Genomic DNA, 25,229 nt, shown 5'->3' with positions numbered 1-25,229 from the left:
GGTTTGATTTTGGGATGCAGGATTTTTCTATGTAGCCCAGGGTAGCCTGGAACTTGATCTTCTTCCCAAGCCCCCTGCATGTGGGCATTGCAGACATGTGCCATCCTGCTCATGACTCTGAGACAGGAGGGTATCACCCTATGTAAGTCACTTTTCTGTTGCTGTGATAAAAACACCATGATGAAAACCAACTTATGTAGAGTTTGTATGGACTTAGGGTTCCAATGGGATAAGAGTTCATCATGGCAGAAAGACATGGCATCAGGAGAAGGAAGGTGAGAGAGCACAGCTTCCAGTGCAGACAGGAAGCAGGGAGAGTAACCTGGAAGTGAGGCAAGGCTGTGAGTCCTTAAAGTCCACCCCAGTGATAGACTTCCTGCAGCAAGGCTGCACCTCCCCACATCATCTCCAAACAGTACACCACCAGGGGACCACGTGTTTAAATATCTGAGTCTGTGGGGACATTCTTCAAACCACCTTGAGACTTAAGTCAGTTCCCCTCATAGAGAAGATGCCAGTTACCAACAGTACCAGCCTCTTATTTCTCCCTGAACCTTTTTCAGGATATGGACCACAAGGTCTTGAAATTCAGGTCCTATGTGTGTCTGGATTATTCAAAGACTTCTGAGCTTCAGCAAGGTCGCCGTTATGTTTCTTTTTCCGAGGCATTGCAGAAGTTGTAAGTATCCGTCTATTCCACCACAGCACTTACCCAGAATTAATGTTTCTTCTATTCAAATGAATTGACTCTAAAGATTTAGATCCAACCATAGCAATGAATAGAAGTTATTCTTAAGATGCCCCTGTGAGAAGCTTGGTGGACTTAATTTCTTTTTATGCCTTTGTGTGTGTGTGTGTGTGTGTGTGTGTGTGTGTGTGTGTGTGTGTGTGTGTGTGTGTGTGTGTGCAAGCATGCACTCGAGCACACATATACACAGGTGTGCCCCTTCCATGTGCTAGCATGAATGTGGAACTCAGAGGTCAGTGTTTCGTATTTTCCTCAATTGTTTCTTAGCTTACCTGTTTAGTAAGTTTTTACATTTTATTTATTTATTTATTTATTTATTTATTTATTTATTTATTTATTTATTTATTTATGTTTGGTTTTTCGAGACAGGGTTTCTCTGTGCAGCTTTGCAACTTTCCTGGGACTCACTCTGTAGCTCAGGCTGGCCTTGAACTCACAGAGATCTGCCTGCCTCTGCCTCCTGAGTGCTGGGATTAAATGGGTGATAGACTGCGGGGTTTGGTGGAACCTGGAGAGAAGCTCTCCAGCAACAACCAACACCTAGCTACATTTTATTTTTTATTAATTATGTGTGTGTGGTGTGGTGTGGTGAGGGTCAAACATGCCCACATGTGTCTGCTGTGCCCACAAGCCACAGAAGGGCTTCAGATCACCTCTGGATGGAGTTACAGATGACTGTGAGCTACCCATGTAGTTGCTAGGAATTGAACTTGAGACCTTTGCATGATCAGCAAACACTCTTAGTTACAGAGCCCTCTCTCCAACTCTACTTTACTTTAAATTTTTGTTTTGTTTTTTTGAGACATGGTTTCTCTGTGTATCCCTGCATGTCCTGGGACTCAATTTGTAGAATAGACTGGCTTCAGATTACTGATATCTACCCGACTCTGCCTCCTGAGTACTGGGATTAAAGTCCAGGGCCATCACCACCTAGATACTTAAATTTTTTTTCTTTGCTGTAAACAGATGATGATAGATTTTTTCTGTATCCCAAAATCTAATCAATATTTAAATGTATAATTCAGATATTATTTGGCTTAAAAGGGCTTATTGGGAAATGTGATCATTTTTACTACTTTCTACAGAGAAAATATTTTCCAGTTTCAAATAACTATGGACTTTTGAATTATAACCTGTTTTTATGTTAAAACAATTTTTTAAACTGTATTCTCTCTCTCTCTCTCTCTCTCTCTCTCTCTCTCTCTCTCTCTCTCTCTCTCTCTCTCTGTGTGTGTGTGTGTGTGTGTTTGCTGAACAACATGACTGATGATGATGATGACGATGATAAGAAAAGTCAGTGGATAAACTTGTAGTTCACTATTGAGCTATATTGGATGATTGACAAGCTCCAGAGACCCTCCTGTCTCTACCTTCCCAGTGCTGATATTACCAGATTACTTCTGTGCCTGAATTTTTTCCTTTTCTTTTCCTTTTCTTTCCTTCCTTCCTTCCTTCCTTCCTTCCTTCCTTCCTTCCTTCCTTCTTTCTTTCTTTCTTTTTTTCTTTCTTTCTTTCTTTTGTTTTTCTTTCTAGTTTTTTCTTATCTTATTTAAGGAACAACATACACTCTAGGCTTAGTTGCTCACACTTGCATGACAAGCGCTTCACTGATAAGCCATCCCCCAGCCTCTTGTGATTTATTTTCTATGAAAGGTTTATCTTCAGCCTTAGGGGAGGGAGATCTGTAGATGTAACCAACTGATTATTAAATAAGACACACAGAACCAATGTAAAAGAGAAAGCCAAGAGGTCAGAGCTCACAGCTAAAATATTACCCTTCCTCCTGAAGTGCTCCTACTTCTCAGAAAGAGACCTACTTCCTGTTTGTATATCTTTACATCGTCTTTCTGTTCTGCCTTCTCATTGGTTGCAAACCCAAACACGTGACTGCCTCATCACTGCCTGTAAGTACAGCCATCCAGGTCTTAAAGGCATATGTCTCCAATGCTGGCTGTATCCCTGAACACACAGAGACTTACCTAGCTCTGTCTAAAAGTGCTGGGATTAAAGGCATGTGCCACCACTGCCACACTCTTGCTATGGCTCTAATAGCTCTGACTCCAGGGCAAATTTATTTATTAACATACAACCAAAATCACATTTCAGTACAAATAGAATACCACCACATTTCCCCTTTTCTATTTTAATAAAAAGAAAAAAAAGAAAGAGGTTATAACTAACAAAAGAAAAACTATATACAAGAATACAACAACTATATACAATATATACAAGTAATAAATACCTAAACAATGTCTAGTCCATTTGTATTTGACAAATCAGAGGAAATAATTCCATTATCTATCCTATTTTGGTAAGTCCAAAATGTATCTAATTCACGTTCTATCCTAATTAATCTTCAACTATAACTAACTAATCTTCAACTCCCTCAGAGACCCAAGAAGGAAATAATATTAGCTAACAAAAATAAAAACAGGAAGTGCATGCAAGCAACTTCCAAAAAATTTGTGAGTTAACAGAAACAGCCAGCTGCCTGGACAGTCACCTGAGGTTTCTCTGCAGTGTTGGGGCATCATCTTCAGCCTATAGGCTTAGCGTATCTGACAGACTCATTTGTGAAGTAGGATATACACAAGGTCAACAGTTCAACCTCACATTGAGTGAGAGCAGTCCATGTACCAGAAATACCTGAATTCCACTAGTGTCATGTCATGATTCAGGATTTTAAATTCTGGAAATTGTTGATGGTTTTTTAATTCAGCTGTCCATTCTTCTTGGCTGTGTATATATGGCTTCATCTCAGCATCCCCTTCTTCTCCACATTTTTCTATTAAATGCCAGTCTGCTATTGAGAGGAATGAGCTTAGTTACTCTTCAAGAATAACTGTTTCAGCTGCTGTTCCATTGCCCATCAGAAGCCATCAGCTCACTGCCTATTCAGCTGCCTTCGAAGAAAAGGGCATTGTACCTTTTCCAGATTGCGAAGGCCACTTCAGGGATGGTACCATATTGTCCTGGCCTCAGAAGATGCCTTTTGATAAAGCCATATCCACACTTGTTTTGGCAAGAATCAGTAGTCCTTTGTTTCGTGTTCTGTCTGTCCATTTTGTCCTGTTGATTCAAGGATACTTTGTTGTCCAGTGGCTAACTTTTGCCACAATGAAAGTTGACTCCATATACAGTTTCTTCAATGCCCATATTTTCTCTGAAGTAGACTGGTACTGCCAGGAGCCGACATGTCTCAAAAAAGAAAAATTTTCTAAGTTATATAAACATTTTAAATGTCATATTCTGTAGATCTCTGAAGGGTTTGAAGATGACCTGTCTAAAACATATCTGCTCAATTTTTAAAACATATCTAATATGACTACAAGTTCTATTGTAACATAAGCAAAACTTTCTCTGTCTTTTTCTTGTAAGGGTATTGAAAAGAAACAGTCTTTTAAAACAATAATTATGAGAGGCCATCCTTTTGGTAACAGAGTAGGCAAAGAAATTCCAGATTGTAGAGAGCCCATTGGCTGAATTATTTTGTTAATTGCTCTAAGGTCTGTTACCATTCTCCATTTACCAGATTTCTTTTTAATAACAAATACAGGAGAATTCCAAGGGCTGGTTGATTCTTCAATATGATGAGCATTTAACTGTTCTTCTACCAGCTCTTCTAAAGCCTGGAGTTTCTCTGTTGTTAAAGGCCATTGCTGGACCCATTCAGGCTTGTCTGTTAACCATTTTAAAGGTAGAGCTGTTGGTGTCTTTGGAAGATCATCAGTTGTTGTGCCTTGTTCTTGTATAATATGGATGGCTGGTGACCACTCATTACAACAATATCTTCTAATATTTCTCTCAGAAACATGTACTAGTTTATGATTTGTTTCTGAGATTGGAGAGATGTTAATCTGAGTATTCCATTGTTGCAACAAGTCTCAACCCCACAGGTTCATAGCTATGTTAGCCACATATGGTTTTAATTTTCCTCTCTGTCCTTCTGGGCCTATACATTCCAGCCATCTTGCACTCTGTTTCACCTGAGATAATGTCCCAATTCCTAACAGTTGAATGTTTACCTCCTGAAGAGGCCAAGTTGGATGCCAAAATTCTGGTGCAATTATGGTAACATCTGCACCTGTGTCTACCAGACCAGACAACAAAACACCATTTATTTTTATCGTTAATTTTGGTCTTTGTTCATTAATAGAAGTTTGCCAAAAATTTTTCTTTATGTTTTCTCCTGAATTTTCTATTCTCTGTTTCATCATCCTGACCAGCATGATTTATTCCAATAGGCATTTGGTTATTTAATTGCTCCGAGTAGGGGTTTCCTTTACGGCTGCAGGAAAGGTTTGAAGTGGATTTGCTATGGGGACCTGCATGAGGCCCCTGTGGGAGTTTCCCGAAGACTGAGGCAAAGGATTACTCTGTCTGTCCTTTGTTGATCTACATTCATTGGTCCAGTGTTTTCCCTTACCACACCTTCTGCATACTCCAGAAGGAAGGGGCGTTCTGTTGCCATTGTTCCTTGAAGAAACATTGTTTCTAGGAATGACCTGTTTACAGTCCCTTTTCAAATGTCCTTGCTTTCCACATCCAAAACATCTAACATTCCTCAAACCTTTTGAAATTGCTTCTCCTACCCACATATCATCATGCTCATGAGCCTCAACATTAACCGTGTCCCTAATCCAATCTTCCAAAGGTACAGATTATTGGAGAAATTATTTTGGCCACTCCACGTAGTTAAAAGGATATTTATTTAATGGCGTAACTCACAAATTAAGTAATGGGTAGGTCGCAGGGTCTCGGGAAGGTGTAATGCAGTCCAGCGGTGTTCTCTGGAGCTCTGCACAGTCAATCTGCACCAGTCAGCGTTCCGGCATCGAGAGAGCGCCCAGAGCGAGCGCTGGCCCATCCAGCTCTCGGGTCCCCAGGTGCCTCCCCTCGCCCCGCCTCGTAGGCGTGACAGTTGCCAGAGTCTCAATGGGGTTTGGAACTTCCAGAACAAAGCTGGAATGGCTACCCACTACATCTCCCCCTTTTTGTCTAAATAAGAAGGTTCTAAACTAATACAAGACTATATACAAAGGAATGGTTATCAAATATTGTCCAGAAATAATGAGAGATAATGACCTAGATAAGATGTAACTACAACCAATGCAAACAATATCAAGCAAGAAACACATACTAAAATCCAGAGAAGTATAGAGCATAGGTAAACAGCATGTTATAAAGATCATTCAAAGGTGTCCTATCCTAAAGAACCTGAACCTAATACTTAATATGTTCTATCTAAGATATTATATATACTAAGTTGTAACTATAACTGCTAGTCTTCAATCCCATCAAAGACCTGAGAAGGAACATAATGGTCCCTGAGAAATGGTAGATGGATGCAAGCAACTTTCGGGAATCTTGCAAAAGTAGACCAAGACAGCTGGCAGCCTGGACAGTCACCTAATGTTTCTCAGCATTGTTGGTACATTCAAATTGGCTACAGGCCTAGAGTATCTGACAGACCATTTTCAGAAGCAGGAATTCTGAAAGACCATCTTACCCTGTCTTGGCAGAGTACAGTGGTCGCTTTCCTTGTGTCCCGCTTGTCCAGAAAGGAGAGCATTGCATTTGTACTGTCAGCCATCAAGGCAAGGGCAGTTCCTTGCCCAGTAGGCCATTTTGTGCCAAAAGACAAACTTCCAAATGGAAATGTCTTAGAAGCCCAACATTCTCTCGGGATCAAATTGGCACAGCCAGGAGCAATTGTGTCTCATGTCAACAGAATTTTAAGTTATTTAAATGCCATATTCTCTAGGTCTATGAAGTGTTTGAAGATTACTTATCTATCTGAAATATATCTATGTATACCTAGAAGACTTAACTAACATGGTTACAAATATGATTATCATAGATGACTAATTATTAATCTATTTTTAATTATCCATTACAATTTTAAATGAATTACATAAACATAATACCTCAAACAAGAATAGAAATATATATATATATATATATATATATATATATATATATACAGTATAACAAAATTAACTTTAAGTTTGTATCAATAAACTAAAATTTATACCAATGTAAAACATTTTAAACATAAACTAAAATCTATACCAATGTAAAACATTTTAAACAAGTTGTTCTTTAAAAGTAGGTTCATTAATCTACCCTTTTATCTTATCATCTCCATATCCTCCTATATATCTAATCATATCCCCTTTTTCTTTTTTAGAAAGAGATCACATTTATAATCAACCTGTTTTAAATAAAAATATTGATTTTCTCTGTCCCACACCAGAGGGCTCTTCTGATTTGGGACACAAGAATCTCTTAACCATTTTTTTTTAAAGCAATATGTCTGGGTTTAGAGGGGAAGTGAGCCAATTCCACCTCTAAAGCCAGCTTGGTATATTTGGGAATTTGGGCGTAGCATCTCTTACTACTTCCTGCTGGAGGGGGGCGCTGTATCTTATGGGGACGCAAAGAAAATTTTAGGCCTATGGGGTAGTCCGTGAGGCTGTATTGTGTGGCTAGCTCAGTCGGTAGAGCATGGGACTCTTAATCCCAGGGTCGTGTGTTCGTGCCCCACGTTGGGCGCCAGATATTGGAGAAATTATTTTGGCCACTCCACGTAGTTAAAAGGATATTTATTTAATGGTGTAACTCACAAATTAAGTAATGGGTAGGTCGCAGGGTCTGGGGAAGGTGTAATGCAGTCCAGCGGTGTTCTCCGGAGCTCTGCACAGTCAATCTGCACTGGTCAGCGTTCCGGCACCGAGAGAGCGCCCAGAGCGAGCGCTGGCCCATCCAGCTCTCGGGTCCCCAGGCACCTCCCCTCGCCCCGCCTCGTAGGCGTGACAGTTGTCAGAGTCTCAATGGGGTTTGGAACTTCCAGAACCAAGCTGTAATGGCTACCCACTACAGCAGATCTTGCCTTTAATGACCTGATTATTCTTTTTTTTTTTTTTTTTTTTTTTTTGTGTGTGTGTGTGTGTGTGTGTGTGTGTGTGTGTGTGTGTGTGTGTGTTTTGTAGGGTTGTTCTTTTGTTTTGGGGGTAAGCAGCTGATAAGGACAAAGTTTTGAATAAAGCAAAGCTAGAGCAGTTTTAGTGAAGGAGGGAGGAGGAGAAGAAGGAGGAGGAGGAGAAGAAGAAGAGGAAGAAGAAGAAAAGACACGGTGATTGACGGGCTATTTGTCAGTGTGTAGGCCACATGTGGGCAGCGAATGGGACTGGCAACACTCAGGAATCTCACAGAGGAGGGCCTGGGTTTGAGACCCAGTGTGTGAGAAGCCAGGCCTGCCTCTCTAGAAACTTCCCATTGGGAACAAGGATTCCTGAGCATGGGTTCCAGACACGTTTGCATCTGAGATGGAGCCAGCTCTGCTTCTCCACAGAGTGATGGTCCACTTGACTTAAGCCTTCCTTGGAAATCCGGATGGCTAGGTGGTGGGCACAGCAGGTGTGGTTGACAGTGAGCAGGTGCTTCCAGGGCTAATTTCAGGCCAAGAGGCCACGGCTGTTGCTGGGTCTTCTGCTTATGTCTCAAAGTACTTGTAGATCTGGGCCACATACTGCATCACGCTCTGCCAGTCAGGCCGGTCTGTGTACAGCATCTCACTGAGCTCCAAGCTGGGTTTGATGCCTACACTTTCAGCTGCTTCAAATGCCAACAGAAGGTTCCTTTTTTTCTCTTGACTGTTCAGCTCCTGGCATGGGATGTGGGCAGGCAGGTAGGTATGGAGCAGAGCACAGAGGGCCAGTCCGTCTCTCCAGCTGCTGCTGAAATTGGTGATATCAATGTTTTCATAACCTTCTGTCTTCTTCTGACACCATTTCAGGAGTGCATTACGCTTAGAGCTGCCGTACTCCCGGGCCAGGGCTGCCAGAGGGTCTCTTCTTTCAACACTGAGCTTGCTGGGTTTCAGACCCCCGGTGAACGCACTCAGCAGTCTGGTGTTCCGAAAGCCCAGGGAAGGGGGTCTGCTCAGGGACTCCAGTGAGGGACACTTTTGGAGGTAAGGGTCTGACTTCCGGTCCTCGGCCCTTCCCTTCAGAAGATCTGAGAGGAGAAGGCCCGGCAGATCCAAGCGCTGAGCCATCCCTTTGCTGGCGGGCTGCATGGTGCTGTAAGTCGAATGTCTCTGCGTTTGAGAGACAGCAGCTGCCGGAGCAGTCCTCACTGGGATCCCACTCAGGGGGCTTCTGGGAGTCTTGTGGATGGAAATACTCTGTCCAGCTCCACCTGAGTGTCCTAAGTCAAATGACTTGATCAGTGACTTCACAGTGGTTGCCGAGTCTGAAGGAGCTGGAGGTGTTCTGTTGATGTAGACTCCACGCCACCGGCCAGCAGCATCAACCTCCGAGGGCTCTGTCCCTTCATTCACAGGTCTGCTGTGTCCCTGTATGTCCCCCAGCTCCTTCTGCAGCCTGGAATTTTTCTCTTCCTCCTCCAACAACCTCCTCTTCACAGTGCGCAGTTCCTGTTGAGCCTCACACTTGATGTCTTTGGCCACCACCACTGCAGTCTGCAGGTCTGCCTGGAACCGCCTCCATTCCTCAGTTTCCTCCTTTATCTGTTTTGTCAGGGTCTTCAACAGCCATTCTAGGTCTGACTTCTGCTCCTCCAGCTTGATCACACTGCTTTCCAGCTCGCTAATGAGCTGATTGTTGTGTAACTTGACAGCGCAGTGTTGTTTCACCTGATCTTCCAATTCAAATATGGTGTCTTTTCTGCGTCGCTCTCCAAAGCTTTCTCTTGTAATTTTAGGCTGGTTCTGCTCAGTTGTTCTGCTTGGTGATCACAGACCTCCTTCAGGTAAGAATAATCTTTTTCCATCTTCACTAGCAGGCTGGAAATGTGTTTAATTTCACCATTTGCCTTTAGCAATTCTTGCCTGAGCTCTGTGCAAGACAGTTGCAATTGGTCTTTCTCAGCTCCGACCGCCTTCAGCATTTCCTGAGCCTCGAAGTTCTCTGCTGTCTGCCCCACGGTACTGCTGGCCTCTACGGCCTTTTGCTTATCAGCCTCCAAATGAGCCTTCAAGGACCCATTCTCCATTTTCAAGCCTTCCAAGGTAACTCTACACTCCTCCAAAGTTTTGGCCATCATACTATTATTACACCGTTCGTGTTCTAGGAACCCATTCAGCTTCTCATTTTCTTCCTTCAGGGGCTTAATCATGTCTATAGCTCCTTGGTTTTCTTCCTCAACCTTCTGTAGGCTACAGGTCAGCTGCTGCTGAATGTTGAGCAGCTTCTCTCTTTCAAAGCGGCTCTTCTCAAGAATATCCGTGCACTTCTGCACCAGCTCAAGGATTTTTCCTCCTTGGGCGCTAGGCTCCTCGTTCTTCACTCGCTCTTGTAAGAGGTTGATCAGTTTCTCATTTTCCTGACTCAGCTGCTCTGCCCTCTCTCGGTGCTGGTGGAAGGAGGTCTCTAAAATGGTCTTCTCATCCACCAGCTTCTCGTTCTCGGCTGTCAGCTCCTGCACCATCTGCTGCTGGTCTGATAATTCCTGCAGGGTGGCCTGCAGCTCTTCCGCAGTGCTGTGCTGATTCTCCTCCATCTTCTGGATCTTCTCAGTTAGCGATGCCAACGACAGCTCACTCGCATTGTTTGGGGAGCTCGCAGCAGGGGAGCACTTGGAGCCCTTAAAAGAGTTGCTGGTGGCCGACAGGGGCCGAGATGGGGTGTCTGCAGTGATGTGCTCAAAATCCGAGGCATCTGGTGACAGAGAGGCTTTAGTGACATCACTGCTTGAAGACCCTGATGTCTGTAATGCGCTGCCATGTGCGCTTCTTCTATACTCATCGGCCTCACTGGACAGCTCATTGCCAACTGGGCTTCCGAAGCTGGACTCCTGGGTTATGGAGGTTGGGCAGCTGCTGTCACCAGTGTGACTTGCTGCCCCTTCTGAATTTGGTGACTGTTCAAGGTAAGTCAGCTTCTCCTTCAAAGCCCTGTTTTCTTCCTCTAGGTCAGCAAGCTCTTTCTGAAAGGTCTTGTTCTTCTCCTCCAGGGTTCTTATCAAAGGTTCTGTGTCGCCTACCGGGGCTGACGTTCCCTCTGCACTTGGGTCTGATGCACTGGTGTCCTCAGTGCTTAGGGCCCACCTTTCTTTACATTTTTTTAGTTCGCTTCGAAGCCTGTTGATTTCACTGTCTTTGGTTTTGGCTTCTGCCAGAAGTTCCCGAACCTGAGACTCGAGTACAGACTTCTCTGTGCCCTCGTGCTCTTGCTTAGGTTTCGCGGAGGTGGTCCTCAGGTGCTTGGTGGGAGTGGGAGTGCAGGAGGATGTTGGACTAGAGCCCACCTTCTTTGAGCTGGAGGGACCACGTGGCACAGACCTCTCTCTTGAGATAGTCACTGAGAGTTCCCGTGGGGCTGGAATGCCTGTCCGTTTGGTTGTCGGAACTGCCCCTGCGGTGCTTCTCAGGCAGCTCTCAGTGAGCTCAGAGATGGCTCCGGAGGTGGAGGTCTTCTTCAGTCGCACTGCCCCGGCTGAGGTGGTTCCAGGTTTGGGGAGCATGTCCTCACTGCTGACCCTCTTGAGCTTACTAAGCCGAGACTCAAAGGCCAGCGAGGTTGAAGACTTGGAACTCTTCATGCCGGAAGGGGTCCCAGGGAGGGGCCGAGTGCGATCAGGGCCATGGCTGCCTGCTTTGGCAACTGGACTCCAGGGCTTGGTGGCACTCCACATGATGTCCTGGGGAGACATTCTCTTGGAAGAAAGATGCAGCTGTTTGCCAGAACTCAGCACTCCACTCTAGATCAGCCATGTGGCCATGATGGCTTTCTCACAAGTGATATTCTCTACTTTAAAGGATAATTATGTTGGGCTACAGATTTGCTATTTCCAAAGATGACTTGGAGTTCATCACTTATCACTTGATTTGAGTAGCCATCCCAACATCAACCATCTATTGAAAAAAGAAACTCTTCAAAGAATGACTTCTCACTCTGTAAGAAACAAGCTAGAAACAGCAAAGTAAAAAAAAAAAAACTCTAATGGCTGATACTGAGATTAAATTGTGTTCAATATGGGATCTAGTGGCTTACTGCAAAAACCAGACCTGGAGAGCTGTAGAATTACACATATGCATCAAAATAACTTACATGAAACTGCTTCTGGCATAGATCAAGAGGTTAAGATTAAAAAAATAAAAACAATGGATTGAACCTGCATGCTCCATTGCTCATAAACTTGCACACACTATTGTTCTGCAAAAAAGACAACTGCAGCAAAGAAAAATGGCCCTTTTGCAAACAAGCCTAAAAGTAACCCCCAAAAAGAAAAAAATAACATGCATATATGTATAAAGTGTTACTATTAAACACAATGCTATCTCTAGAGGGGGGAATAATTAACTGCATAGGTTAAAAAAGAAAAACAAAAAACCATGTGCAACATCTTAAGCCAGTAAAGCACCAAAATAAAAAAAAAATTAAAAAACCCACCAAAAATCACTTTTCATAATGATTAATATAGAAGCACAAAATATCGACTGTAAGTCAGGAAGCAATTACCTGGACAGATACAATGTCCACTGTTGAAAGAATTTTTCTTCAATTTTAAATGTCTTTTCTCATCTCTAAAGAAACCTTAAAGTGCTAACTTTACTTATATAAAGCAGGCAAATTCTTCAAGTAATTTGCTACGCCAATTTTTATCAGCCTAAACAAGGAACTAAAAATAGCAAGTGAAGTGAAAAGGGCAGAACACCCGACCGGTTCCACTCAGGTAGACACCCCGGAGAACGTCACCTACCATCCCGCCTTTCTTCACTGCACTGCACAAGCTAACAGATTAAGTATTTGTTTTCTTACATTAACTCCCTAGGATTTGCTAAGGTTTTTGTAAGTCACTAGGTAACACATACAGTCCTAAGGAAATAATGTCACTTAAAAATCGACACTGGACACTAATTAAAGCGAGCTTGTGTGTGTCTACTGCCTTAAACTAAAAGTGAGGCATTGCTTACAAACTGTGATGAGCCGCCCTCCATCATCCGGCTCACTACTCCTGCCCCTGGGCTGCTTTTTCAAGGAAGTATACATTAACCAGATGGCGATTGAGGTGCTTGCTGTAATCCTTTTCCTTTCTGAAAGACCGATCACAGAAAATACAAACAAACTCTCCCTCGGTTATTTTAACTGCCAACCCCTCCTTCCCACTTTTTGAACTTGCTTCTTGTGGCACTGGCCGAGCCCCATGCAGCCCAGAATCATCACTTCCCTCGGACATATTATCACTCAGGTCACTTCCATCATGGCTGTGGATGCCTTCGTCTTCATCAATGTCCGGTGACTCGTTTTCAGCCAAAGTGATAGGAGGCGAGGCCGTTATGGTTGGTGATGGGACAGGAGGCAATGGTGGCCCCGGTTCGGGTGCTGAGGCTTTCACAGGGACACTGTCTGGGTTCTGCTCAGTGTCCACTTCCATTTCACAAAGCCCAGCTGAACCAGTCTAACACTTAGCATGTAACGTTTCACCACCTGACCCATTTGAGTTTTGTTCCGAGGATAAGACACTGGTAGATTCCTTGGGAGCAGCAAGCGTAGCTAGACTCTTGCCAGCTTCCTCTGTTCCCACTTTCTTGATTGGGGCCATTTTATTTCCTTCCCCATCAGAGCCAATTTCTTGGTCCTTGGGTGTCTCGTCTCTTCTTAAGTTTCCCTTTGGAAGATCCTGTGCGCTCCTGCTTCCCTTCAGAAGCTGGCTATCTCTTAACAGGCACTAAGCCAACTTCAATAAGGACTTGCTCCTGCCGCACCACCTCACTCCGCATGCCCGACTTCTCCTTGGTACACTCTTTTCGGGGAGAAGACCTTTTGGTGACTGGTTTCACTTGAAGAGGTGGCTCCATGACAGCAGGAGGCTCCTTCTGAACAGATCCCATGTGAGGAGGCCCTGTCTGAGCAACCTCCACCTGAGCATGGTCCAAAGGACAAAGCAGCTTCTTTTGACAATGTCCCCGCTGAGACTCCATGGGAGGAGGCGGCTCCCTCTGATCAGGCTCCATGGGAGGAAGCTGTTCCATCTGAGTAAGCTCCATGGGAAGAGGCTGCTCCATCTTTGGAGGCTCCGTGGGAGGAGGCGGCTCCCTCTGAGGAAGCTCCAGGGGAGAAGGCAGCTCCCTCTGAGCAGGCTCCAGGGGAGGAGGCGGCTCCCTCTGAGGAGGCTCCAGGAGAGAAGGCAGCTCCATCTGAGCAGGCCCAGTCTGAGCAATATCCATGGGAGAAGGAAGCCCGGGCTGAGTAGAGCCTGTAGGGGTGACCACCACCTGAGTGAGTGCAGGACCAGAAGAGACCTCCTCCTGAGCCAGCTCCATGGAAGGAGGCTCTGCCTGAGCCATCTCCTTCTGCGTCTCCTGAGCAGGTCTGCTGCCTTTCTTACTTGATTTACCTTTTTGAGGTTTCTTCTTTGCACCTTTTTAAATAGAAATATTTTGCTTTTTATTGTCCCCCTTAGTCTCCTCCATCTTGCTGTCATCCTTTGGCACCTCGGTACTATTTTTGGATTTGCTTTCCATCTTTTTTTTTTTCTTTTTTGTCACTGGTTCCTCGTTCACAGGCTCATCTGACTGATGGGCTTTAGCATCCACCTTTCTTTTGTTCTTCTTGGCTTTACTGACTTTGTCTTTATTATTTCCTGTATGTACATCTATGTGTTTCGTCTCTGCTGCCTTAGTCTCTGTCTCGGATTTCCGAGTTCTGGCAGTTACCTGGACCACTGAGGCATTGCCACAAGACTTCTTCTCTTTTGAAACATCCTTTTTCTCTAAATATTAGGATAGCTACACCAGCTTGTTTCTTAGGTCCATTTGCTTGGAAAGCCTTTTCCCAGCCCTTTACTTGGAGGTAGTGTCTGTCTTTGAAGTTAAGGTGTGTTTCTTGTATGCAGCAGATGGATGGGTTCTGGTTTCTTATCCATTCTGTTAGCCTGTGTCTTTTTATAGGTGAGTTGAGACTATTGATATTGATGGATATTAATGACCAGTGATTGTTAATTCCTGTTATTTTTTGTGGTTGTGCTGTGTTGTCCTTCTGTGGTGTATGTTGGTGTGGGATTATCTATTGCTTGATTTTTCATGGATGTGTTTAGCTTCTTTGGGTTGAATTTTCCCTTCTAGTGCTTTCTGTAGGGCTGGGTTTGTGGACAGGTATTGATTAAATCTGGTTTTATCCTGGAATATTTTGTTTACTCTGCCTATGGTGATTGAGAGTTTTGCTGGGTATAATAGTCTGGGTTGACATCCGTAGTCTCTTAGTGTCTGCATGAGGTTTGTCCATGATCTTCTAGCTTTCATAGTCTCTATTGAGTAGTCTGGTGTTATTCTGATGGGTTTGCCTTTATATGTTACTTGATCTTTTTCCTTTGCGGCTCTTAATATTTTTTCTTTGTTCTGTGTGTTTAGTGTTTTGATTATTATGTGGCGAGGGGACTTTTTTTTTTTTTTGGATCCAGCCTATTCCGTGTTCTGTAAGCTTCTTGTATCTTCATAGGTATTTCTTTCTTTAGGTTAGGAAAGTTTTCTTCTATGATTTTGTTGAATATATTTTCTGTGCCTTTGACTTGGTATTCTTCTCCTTGTTCTATCCCTATTATTCTTAGGTTTGGTCTTTTCATGGTGTCCCAAATTTCCTGGACGTTTTGTCTTTAGTGTTTTCTTTGACTGACGAATCTATTTTCTCTATCGTGTCTTCAGTGTCAGGGATTCTCTGTTCCATCTCTTGCAATCAGTTGGCTATGCTTGTTTCTGTAGTTCCTGTTCGTTTAGTCAGGATTTCTATTTCCAGCATTCCCTCAGCATGTGTTTTCTTTATTGTCTCAAATTCATTTTTCAGATCTTGGAATGTTTCTTTCATCTGTTTAATTGCTTTTTCTTGGCTTGATTTGATTTCTTCCCATTTTTTGTTCGTTTTTTCTTCCATATCTTTAAGGGAGTTTTTTATTTCCTCTTTAATGGAGTTTTTCATTTCCTCTTTAAGGGAAGTTCTTATTTCCTCTTTAAGAGAGTTTTTCATTTCCTCTTTAAGGAAAGTTTTTATTTCCTCTTTAAGAGAGTTTTTCATTTCCTCTTTAAGGAAAGTTTTTATTTCCTCTTTGAGGGAATGTTTTATTTCTTCTTTAAGGGCCTCTATCATCTTCTTCAAGTCATTTTTAGGGCTGATTTCTTCTGTTTCTTCTGTCATGGTATGTTTAGGTCTTGCAGGTGTAGAATCACTAGGTTCTGATGTTGCCATATAGGTCTTTATGTTGTTGCCTGTATTTTTGCACTGGCGTCTACTCATCTCTTCCTCTGTGCGGTGCAGGTGGTGTCTGTGTCTGAGAGTGCCTCTCTTGTTCTAATTTTTAGTCTTGGTTTAGTAGGGGTTCTTGGTTAAATTGGTGCTATTGGGCTGTTTCTTCAGGGACAGCTGATTTCAGTCGGTGAATTATATACTTATGATTCTGGTGATCTGGTTTGGTGGCTGGGTACCGCCTTCTTCTGTGTTCCCAGGTGACGTTTTGTTCATTTGTCAACTCCTCAGCTGATCTTGTTTCTTCAGACTTCAAACTGTAGGCATCTGAATCCTCTCCCCATGGGTTTCAGCTGAGCAGGGTAGTCTCATCAACACCTCCAAGTTGCTGGGTTTCACAGGATCAGCAGTTGGGCCCTGGGTTGTCCTCAGACGGAGTGTTCAGATTCGTTCTGGTTCCGACCCATGGAGATAGCTTCTTTCCCAGGTGTTGGGGTTAGGGGCATCCCTGTTCCAAGCTGCATCTGCTTGTCTCCGTCCCTGGGCCTGTCTACCTCTGTGGTCTGCTGCCACAGGCCTACCTGTGTCTGTTTGTCTCCGCCACCGGGCCTGTATGTCCCTGTCAGCTGCCACTGGGTCTGTCTGCCTCTGCGGGCCACCAATGGGCCCGTACTGATTATTCTTTTGCATGCTGCATTTGCATTCTCAAAGGCCAAAGATTCAATTATTATCTTACTAGCTTCTGAATCCGAGACCATTCACTTTACTGCTGAAGCCAGTCCTTGTAAAAAATCTGTGAAAGATTCTTTTGGGCCTTGCATACCCTTTGTAAATGACTCAGTTTTTTCCTGGTTCCTCAACTCTGTCCCATGCATTCAAGGCTGCCGTTCGACATAAAATTAGGGTTTGGACATCATATAAACATTGTGTTTGTACTGAAGCATATTGGCCTTCTCCAATAAGCTGATCCTGGCAAACTTGTATTCCTTTATCCCTCCATTGTTTTTCTATGTTTTTAGCTTCATCCTTGAACCAAGTTAAAAACTGAAGCCTCTGGCTTGGTTCAAAAACAGCTTGTGCCAGCTCCCACCAGTCCTGTGGTACAATCCTATTATATGTTGACCAAGAGTTTATCATTTGCTTTACATATGGGGAATGCATGCCATAAGATACTATTGCCTCCTTAAACCTTTGTAAATCCAACATTTCAATTGGAGCCCAAATATTTTGTGTAGTCATTTGATCAGGCAACTGCTGTACGGTTACAGGATAAATTAAGGGTGACTATGTGAAAACAGGCTTTCTTTCTATAACCTTATGATCCAAACTTGAAACAACTCACTGTTAATTTCTTCTGTCTGAATTTTTACAGGTTTAACAAGTTTTTCTAAAGCTGTCATCCTGGCACTTAAATTGACTATCTTTTTAAATAGTAAAATGAGGATAAGCATAGTAATAAACTGCATAATTCGATCAATATCAATCTTCTCATATAGTTGTTCCATTGTCAGACTGCCTAAAATTTCAAACAAAACCCATTCTCCAATGTACACATAAAACCCATTTTTTTTAAATGTGGAAAAAAATTTCTCGTTTAAATAGTTTCCTTTAAAATATCTGATATGTTGTGACTTACCAAATCTGTGTAGAACAGTAGAAATCCAAGGAAATTTCAAAACAGCTACCTAGTGTCTGAGGTGTGAATCGAGAGAGAGAGAGAGAGAGAGAGAGAGAGAGAGAGAGAGAGAGAGAGAGAGAGAGAATGCATAGCTGGCTTAAATCCAGCCATGTCTTCCCTCTTGAGCCGAGTCAAGGCTTGGCTCTGGCTTCCTTAAGTTCCGACCATGTGCGTTGGCTTTACAGGCAGGGGCCCTGCTCGGCAGGGCAGGCCTGAGTTGTTTATATCACCGGCTTTAAGCAAGTAGCTCACCGTTAGTCCAGCCTGAGGCCAAGTTCACCTGGGCCTGGGCTAGGGAGCTGGCCGCCCTTACTGGAAACCAGACCTGCCGCCAAGCCAAGCAGTTTTTAATGGATTCTTGTCACTTTGGGCTCCAGATGTAGATGTAACCAACTGTATTATTAAATAAGAAACATAGAACCAAAGTAAAAGAGAAAGCCAAGAGGTCAGAGCTCACAGCTAAAATATTACCCTTCCTCCTGAAGTGCTCCTACTTCTCAGAAAGAGACCTACTTCCTGTGTGTATGTTTTTACATAGTCTTTCTGTTCTGCCTTCTCATTGGTTGCAAACCCAAACACGTGACTGCCTCATCACTGCCTGTAAGTACAGCCCTCCAGGTCTTATAGGCATGTGTCTCCAATGCTGGCTGTATCCCTGAACACACAGAGACTTACCTAGCTCTTCTACCAAGTGCTGGGATTAAAGGCGTGTGCCACTACCGCCACACTCTTGCTATGGCTCTAATAGCTCTGACCCCCGGGCAAATTTATTTATTAACATACAATCAAAATCACATTTCAGTACAAATAGAATACTACCACAGAGATCTCTAAGTTTGTGGTTTGGAGACCAATGGTGTATGAAATAGCTTAATCTGTGAAGTGACTGTTGATACATTCCAATCTGACCTTCAGAGCTGACAGGCACCTTTGATTTCTCCAGGCAGTCAGTGGTTCGCAGATGTACGGCATCTCCCATGAAAGATACGATCTCAATTTCTGAAAGATAAACATTAAGGTAACTTCTACTTTTTAAAACTTTGTTTATATTATTTTATGTATATGGGTGTTTTTCCTGCATGCATGTGTTGAAGAATATTAGTTAAAGATGTGTTACATTTTCTGTGGAATACTTGTTTAATGATGCAAAGATATGTTGCATTCTTTTTTGTTGCATTTGTTTAACTCTGTGAGCTACGATACTTTGCTTCTCTAAAACACCTGATTGGTCTAATAAAGATCTGATGGCCAATAGTGAGGCAGGAGAAAGGATAGGTGAGGCTGGAAGGAGAAAGAAAGGGAGAAGGGGAGGAGGATTCCAGGTTCAGCCACCCAGCTACACAGCCAGCCCCAGAGTAAGAGGAAAAGAAAGTTAATAGAGACAGGTAAAAAGCCAGAGGCAAAAGGTAGATGGGATAATCAAAGTTAAGAAAAGCTGGTAAGGCTAAGGCCCAGGCATTCATAAGAAAGAATAAGCCTCTGTGTATTTATTTGGGAGCTGGGTGTCAGGCCCCTCTGTGGTGGTATTGTGTTCCCCAAAATATTGTGTACTCTAATAAATTTATCTGGGGTCAGAGAACAGACAGCCACTAGATACAAAGGCTAGAAAATGGTGGCATTCACACCTTTAATCCTAGCATTCCAGAGATAGAAATCCCTCTGGATCTCTGTGAGTTCAAGGCCACATTGGAAATAGCCAAGCATGGTGACACACGCCTTTAATCCCAGAAAGCCAGCCTTTAATCCCAGGGAGTGGTGGTAGAAAGCAAAAAGATATATAAGGCGTGAGGACCAGAAACTAGATGCATTTGGCTGGTTAAGCATTCAGGCTTTTGAGCAGTAATTCAGCTGAGACTCATGCGGGATGAGGACTCAGAGGCCTCCAGTCTGAGGAGACAAGACCAGCTGAGGATCTGGCGAAGTGAGATAGCTATGGTTTGTTCTGTCTCTCTGATCTACCAGCATGGACCTCAATAACTTGCCTCGGGTTTGATTTTATTAATAAGAACTTTTAAGATTCCTGCTACACCCCTCAAAGACCAAAGAGCGAAAACAACCAACAACGTGTATGTCTAAGAGAATGTCTAATTCTGTGGAACTAGAGATACAGGCAGTTGTGAGCTGCCAAGTCAGTGCTGGGAATTGACCTGAAGATATCTGGAACTTAACTACATTAAGAACCTCAGCTCTCAACTGCGGAGCCTTCTATCCAGCCCCTGTTTTCACTTCTTTATACCATTGTTCCCTTTTCTAACCTGTTTCCACCTGATACTTTGAATTTTTGTTTCTCTTTGAGATAAAGCCTTGCTCTAGCTCTAGCAACACTCCTGCCTCGGCCTTCTGAACGCTGGATTATAAGCATGTGCCATCACAGCCAGCACCCACTCATTAAAGAAAAAACATAGTCATATGATGTGTACACTTAGTCAACCCCCTTTGTCAAATCCCACTCCTGCATCACATAACAAACCAGCCATCACTCATGAGGAAGCAGGAAGTGTCTTGGGATTGCAAAGCTCTGTGTAGAAGATAACCATTAGGTGGCCATCTCTCTCTCTCTTTCCATATTAATTGACAGAATTTCATGGAGGTGAGATGGTTTCAGCCATGTGGCAGGTAGTAGTTGGAAAGTGTTTCTGTGTATGTGCAGGTGTCTACATGTGCAGGGGACGCCAGAAGAGTACAGGCATCTGTGAAGAAATTGATGTGGGTGTTGGGATCCTAACTTGGGTCCTCTGGAAGAGCAATACACACTCAACTACTATACCATCTCTGGTAGGATCTGAAGTTCAAGGTCAGCCTTGAGTACTTAGTGATTTTGAGGGTAGGCTGGGACACATTAAACAGTGGCTCAAAAAAACAAAACAAAATTCCAACACTCAGGTTTAGAAATATAGTATTTCCTGGAGACCTTGATGCAAGAGTTTAATCAAGATGGTTCCAAAGTGACTGGAGAAGCTGGGTGTAGTGACACAGGCTTTAATCCCAGGATTTGGGATGCAGAAGCAGATAGATCTCTGAGTTTAGGACAGGTGGGTCTAACACAAGTGAGTTCCAGGACAGCTAGAGCTTCATGGTGAGACTCTGTCTGAAGAAAAATGGGGAGCTGGGGGTCAGGAAGGTGGGCTAGAGAGATACTCAGTGGTTAATAGCTCTTAACTGCTCTTGCAGACTGATGAAGTGACCTGCCTCCTACCTTAAAGTCCAGTGATTGGGACAAAGACAACCCTATTGTGAACACAGCAGTGCTCTGCACCCCATGGTGACTCTTGAGACACAACCTAACTTCAGAAGGCCAACCCTGTCTGCAAAGAAGAACTAGTCACCTGACTGAGCACACAGCCCCCTTCCCTTCTCCTTTCTCCTCCTAGCTTGGTAAAAGGGTCCTAGTCTGTGAGAGAGGCATGCTTGCTTAGTGTGAGCTCTTCTCAGGTTCTCTGAAATAAACACACCTGTGTCTGAGTCCAGTCTCCTGACTTCTTTTTCCACATCATTTCCTAACACTGTACTCAATCCTGGGACAGTCACTCTGAGCAGAGACCCTCCTGCAACCCAGAGAGCAGGTGCAGCAGCAGGGCACCCAGGGCTAACCCTAGACCTAGAATATCTGACAGACTTATTTGAGAAGCAGGGATTTTTTTCTTTTTTTTTTCTCCATTTTTCTTTATTAAGAAATTTTATACTCACTCTACATACTACCCACAGATTCCCCCCCTCCTCCCTCCTCCCACCCCCAGCCCTCTTTCCCAAGCCACCCCACATCCCCACATCCCCCAAATCAAGGTCTCCCACGGGAATTCAGCAGAGCCCAGCACACTGAGCCTAGGCAGGTCCAAGACCCTTCCTACTACACCAAGGCTGTGCAAGGCACCACACCACAGGCACCGGATACCCAAAAGCCTGCCCATAGACCAGGGATGGATCCCGATCCCCCTGCCTGGGTGCTCCCCCAAACACTTTGAGCCAAACAACCATCTTCTATTTCCAGAGGGCCTCGTCCAGTCCTGTGAGGCTCACGGCAACTGGTCCACAGTTCATGGGCTTCGACTAATGTGGCCGGTCATCTCTGCACTTCTTCCTGTCATAATCTCGATGTTTCCCGCCTGCAAAAATCCCTCCTTTCTCGCATGGAATGGATTCCCAGGGCTCAGCCTGGTGCCTGGCCTTGAAACTCTGCATCTGCCTCCATCAGTCACTGGACAAAGTTTCTATGATGATAGAGTATTCGCTAGACCAGTCACCAGAGTAGACCAGTCCAGCCACCCTCTGGACCACTGCCAGCAGTCCAAGGTAGTGTCATCCTTGTGGGTTCCTGAGAGCCTCCCTAGCACCCTGCCTCTTCCTATTCCCATGATGTCCTCATCTATCATGGTATCTCCCTCCCTGCCCTCCCACTCTGTCCCTGTTCCTGCTTGACCCCCCCATTTCCCTATGTTCTCATTCCCCACTCTTCGCCCTCTGCTACCCCCCCCCCCCCCCCCCGCTACACACACCCAGTCTGCTCATGTAGATCTCATTCATTTCTCCTTTGCTGGGTCATCCATGTGTCCCTTGAGAAGCAGGGAATTTTGAAGGACTGTTCTACCTTGTCTTGGCAAAGGTTGGCAGTCACCTTTTGACTGTATCTTGCTGGTTCAGCTTGGACAGTATACTGTCAGCAACTGAGGCAAGGCAGGTTTTTTGCCCATCTGGCTAGCTTTTGTCATACAGAAAACAAACTCCATACAGAGTTTCTTCAATGCCCATCATCCTCCTTAAAGTAATAGGTGCTGTCTGGAACAGATGTGTCTCACTGTCATGAAAAGCCTTAGGTTATTAAACATATTAAATGCCATATTTTGTAGGTCTTTGAAGTGTTTGGAGACCATCTATCTAAATATAGGTCTTTAACCTTGAAAACATACCTAGCATGACTATAAAGTTAGACTATTATAGATGACTAACTGCTAATTTGTATTTCTTAATTATATATTATATTATATTATATTATATTATATTATATTATATTATATTATATATATTTTTAAATCAGCTGCATAAGCACAATACCCCAAACAAGAGAAGAAACATACATACAGCATAATAAAATTAACTTTATATTTGTATCAATAAACCAAAATCCATACCAATGTAAAATATTTAAGATTAATAGTTGTTTTTTATTAAAGTAGATTCAATAATCTATCCTTTTATGTCATTATTTCTATATCATATCTCCCTTTTTCTTTATACAATGAGATCCTTGAATCTAATCTTGTTTCTTTAGCTTATTTCCTGACCTTTACCAATAACAACTTGGAACCAACTCCCCTTAAATCATGATAAGCATCTATGACCCATATTTTGAGAATCTTTGAACATAGTTTTCTAGACTACTTTCTTTTGTTTGTGGGTGTTATTATCCTTGGTTGGACCCTGAGAAAATTGGGATAATAATGAAGTCCCACCTGGTGTAGTCCATAAGGTTGGACCATCTTAGCCAGCAGCCTTGAAGCTGTTTTAGATATAGCATTTTGAGGAGACTGTAACAGAGGCATTTTGAGATGTTCTGTCACCTGGGCGATTTGTTTTCATTGATGTTTGGTCCCCTTGTACTTAAAATACATACACTTTCAAAGAAAACATACATTACAGGTATTAAAAATGTTGTATGTACAAGTCAGTTAAAGATGATTTTTGTTTTGTATATGAGCAGGTAAAATATATGTTCCATGTTTTATAGTTTTTGTAGATTTATTTTTTTTAGGTCTATAGTCAGAATTTTATGGGATCTTCCCTAATCAAATCTGATTTTCTTTAACCCAGAATGAATCCATGGCTTTTCATTTCCTATAGAAACATAAGCATAATCTATCCCCCAAAGTAATATGCCTTTTGACTTAAATTTTGAAGTCCAGATATATTTAAAATATGTAGGTTGGTTTAATCTAGCAGCCTTAATCTAATGTCTCTCAGCAGCCAAAAAATTAAATAAAACACAATAACTTGTAGAATCTAGTCCTTCTGTGTATTTTCCATCTTTACATGGTTTATTATATTTTTTTATTTTATTTTTATGTGCATTTGTGGTTTTGCCATGGGTGTCGGGGTCCCCTGAAACTGGAATTTCAGACAGGTGTGAGCTGCCATGTGGGTGCTGGGAATTGAACTCAGGTCCTCTGGAATAAGAGTCAGCACTCTTAACCCCTGAGCCATCTCTCCAGCCCGGTTTATTATATTTTTTAATATTAATTTATTCTTTTAAAAAATTATTGAGAGATTTTCTATTCATTTTACATATCAACCATGGATTCCCCTGCCCTCCCCCCTCCCACCCCCAGCATTTCCCCCAACCTTTCCTGCAAGGTCTCCCCTGGGGAGTCAGCAGAACCTGGTACATTCAGTTGAGGTGGGTCCAAGCCCCTCCTCCCTGCACCAAGGCTGAGCAAAGTGTCTCAGCATAGGCACTAGGTTCCAAAAAGCTGGCTCATGCACTAAGGACAGGTATGGTCTCACTGCCTGGGTGCCCCCGTAGCATGAATCTTAACAGATCTTATTAATAAAAGCAAACCTGAGCCAGGTATTGGGGGTGAATGCTGGAAGGTCAGAGAAGCAGAACAAACCACAGCTACCTCGCCTCACCAGTTCCTCAGCTGATCCTGTTTCCTCAGACTAGAAACCTCTGAGTCCTTATCCAGGATGAATCTCAGCTGAACTGCTTTTCAAAAGCCTGAATGCTTAACCAGCTAAAAGCTTCTAGTTTCTGGTCTTCAGGCCTTATATACCTTCCTGCTTTCTGCCATCACTCCCTAGGATTAAAGGCTCACTTTCTGGGATTAAAGGTGCGAGTCACCATGCCTAATTGTTTCCAATGTGGCCTTGAACTCACAGAGATCCAGAGGGATTTCTGCTTCCGGAATGCTAGGATTAAAGGCGTGAGTGCCACCAATTTCTAGCCTCTGTATCTGGTGGCTATTCTGTTCTCTGACGCCAGATAATTTTATTAGGGTGCACAATATTTTGGGGAACACAGTACCACCACAGGCCCCTAAACAGTTCAAGCTAAACAACAGTCTCACTTATCCAGAGGGCTTAATCCAGTACCATGGGGACTCCTCAGCTATTGGTCCACAGTTCATGTGTTTCCACTAGTTTGGCTGGTTGTCTCTGTACTTTTTCTAATCATGATTTTGTTATCTCTTGCTCTTATAGTCCTTCCTCTCTCTATTGGACTATTGAACTCCTGGAGCTCTGCCTGAGGCTTGTCCATGGATCTCTGCATCTGCTTCTATCAGTCACTAGATGAGGTTCTATCATGCTAGTTAGGGTGTTCGGCCATCCAATCACCAGAGTAGGTCAGCCCGGGCTTTCTTTCGACCATTGACAGTAGTCTATAGTGGAGTCATCTTTGTGGATTCCTGGGAACCCCACTAGCACTCTGCTTCTTCCTATTCCCATGGTGTCTTCATTTATCATGGGATATCTCTCCTTGTTCTCCCACTCTGTTCCTGATCCAGCCTGGACCTCCCGCTCCCCTAAGCTCTCTTTCCCCCGACCCTTGCCCTCCGCTACCCCCTTCACCCCCAGTTTACACACATAGATCTCATCCATTTCTCTACCC

At 43.4% G+C, this 25,229-nt stretch overlaps 1 pseudogene; it reads right to left on the bottom strand.

The window, feature by feature from the left end:
- Window positions 1–7,758: 7,758 nt before the first annotated feature.
- Window positions 7,759–11,429, bottom strand: LOC102905238 (cytospin-B pseudogene; annotated as a pseudogene).
- Between the last annotated feature and the right edge of the window lie 13,800 nt (window positions 11,430–25,229).

The sequence above is a fragment of the Peromyscus maniculatus genome, chromosome 2 (assembly GCF_049852395.1).
Source record: "Peromyscus maniculatus bairdii isolate BWxNUB_F1_BW_parent chromosome 2, HU_Pman_BW_mat_3.1, whole genome shotgun sequence".
Taxonomy (NCBI): domain Eukaryota; kingdom Metazoa; phylum Chordata; class Mammalia; order Rodentia; family Cricetidae; genus Peromyscus; species Peromyscus maniculatus.
This window is presented reverse-complemented; position numbering and strand designations above follow the sequence as displayed.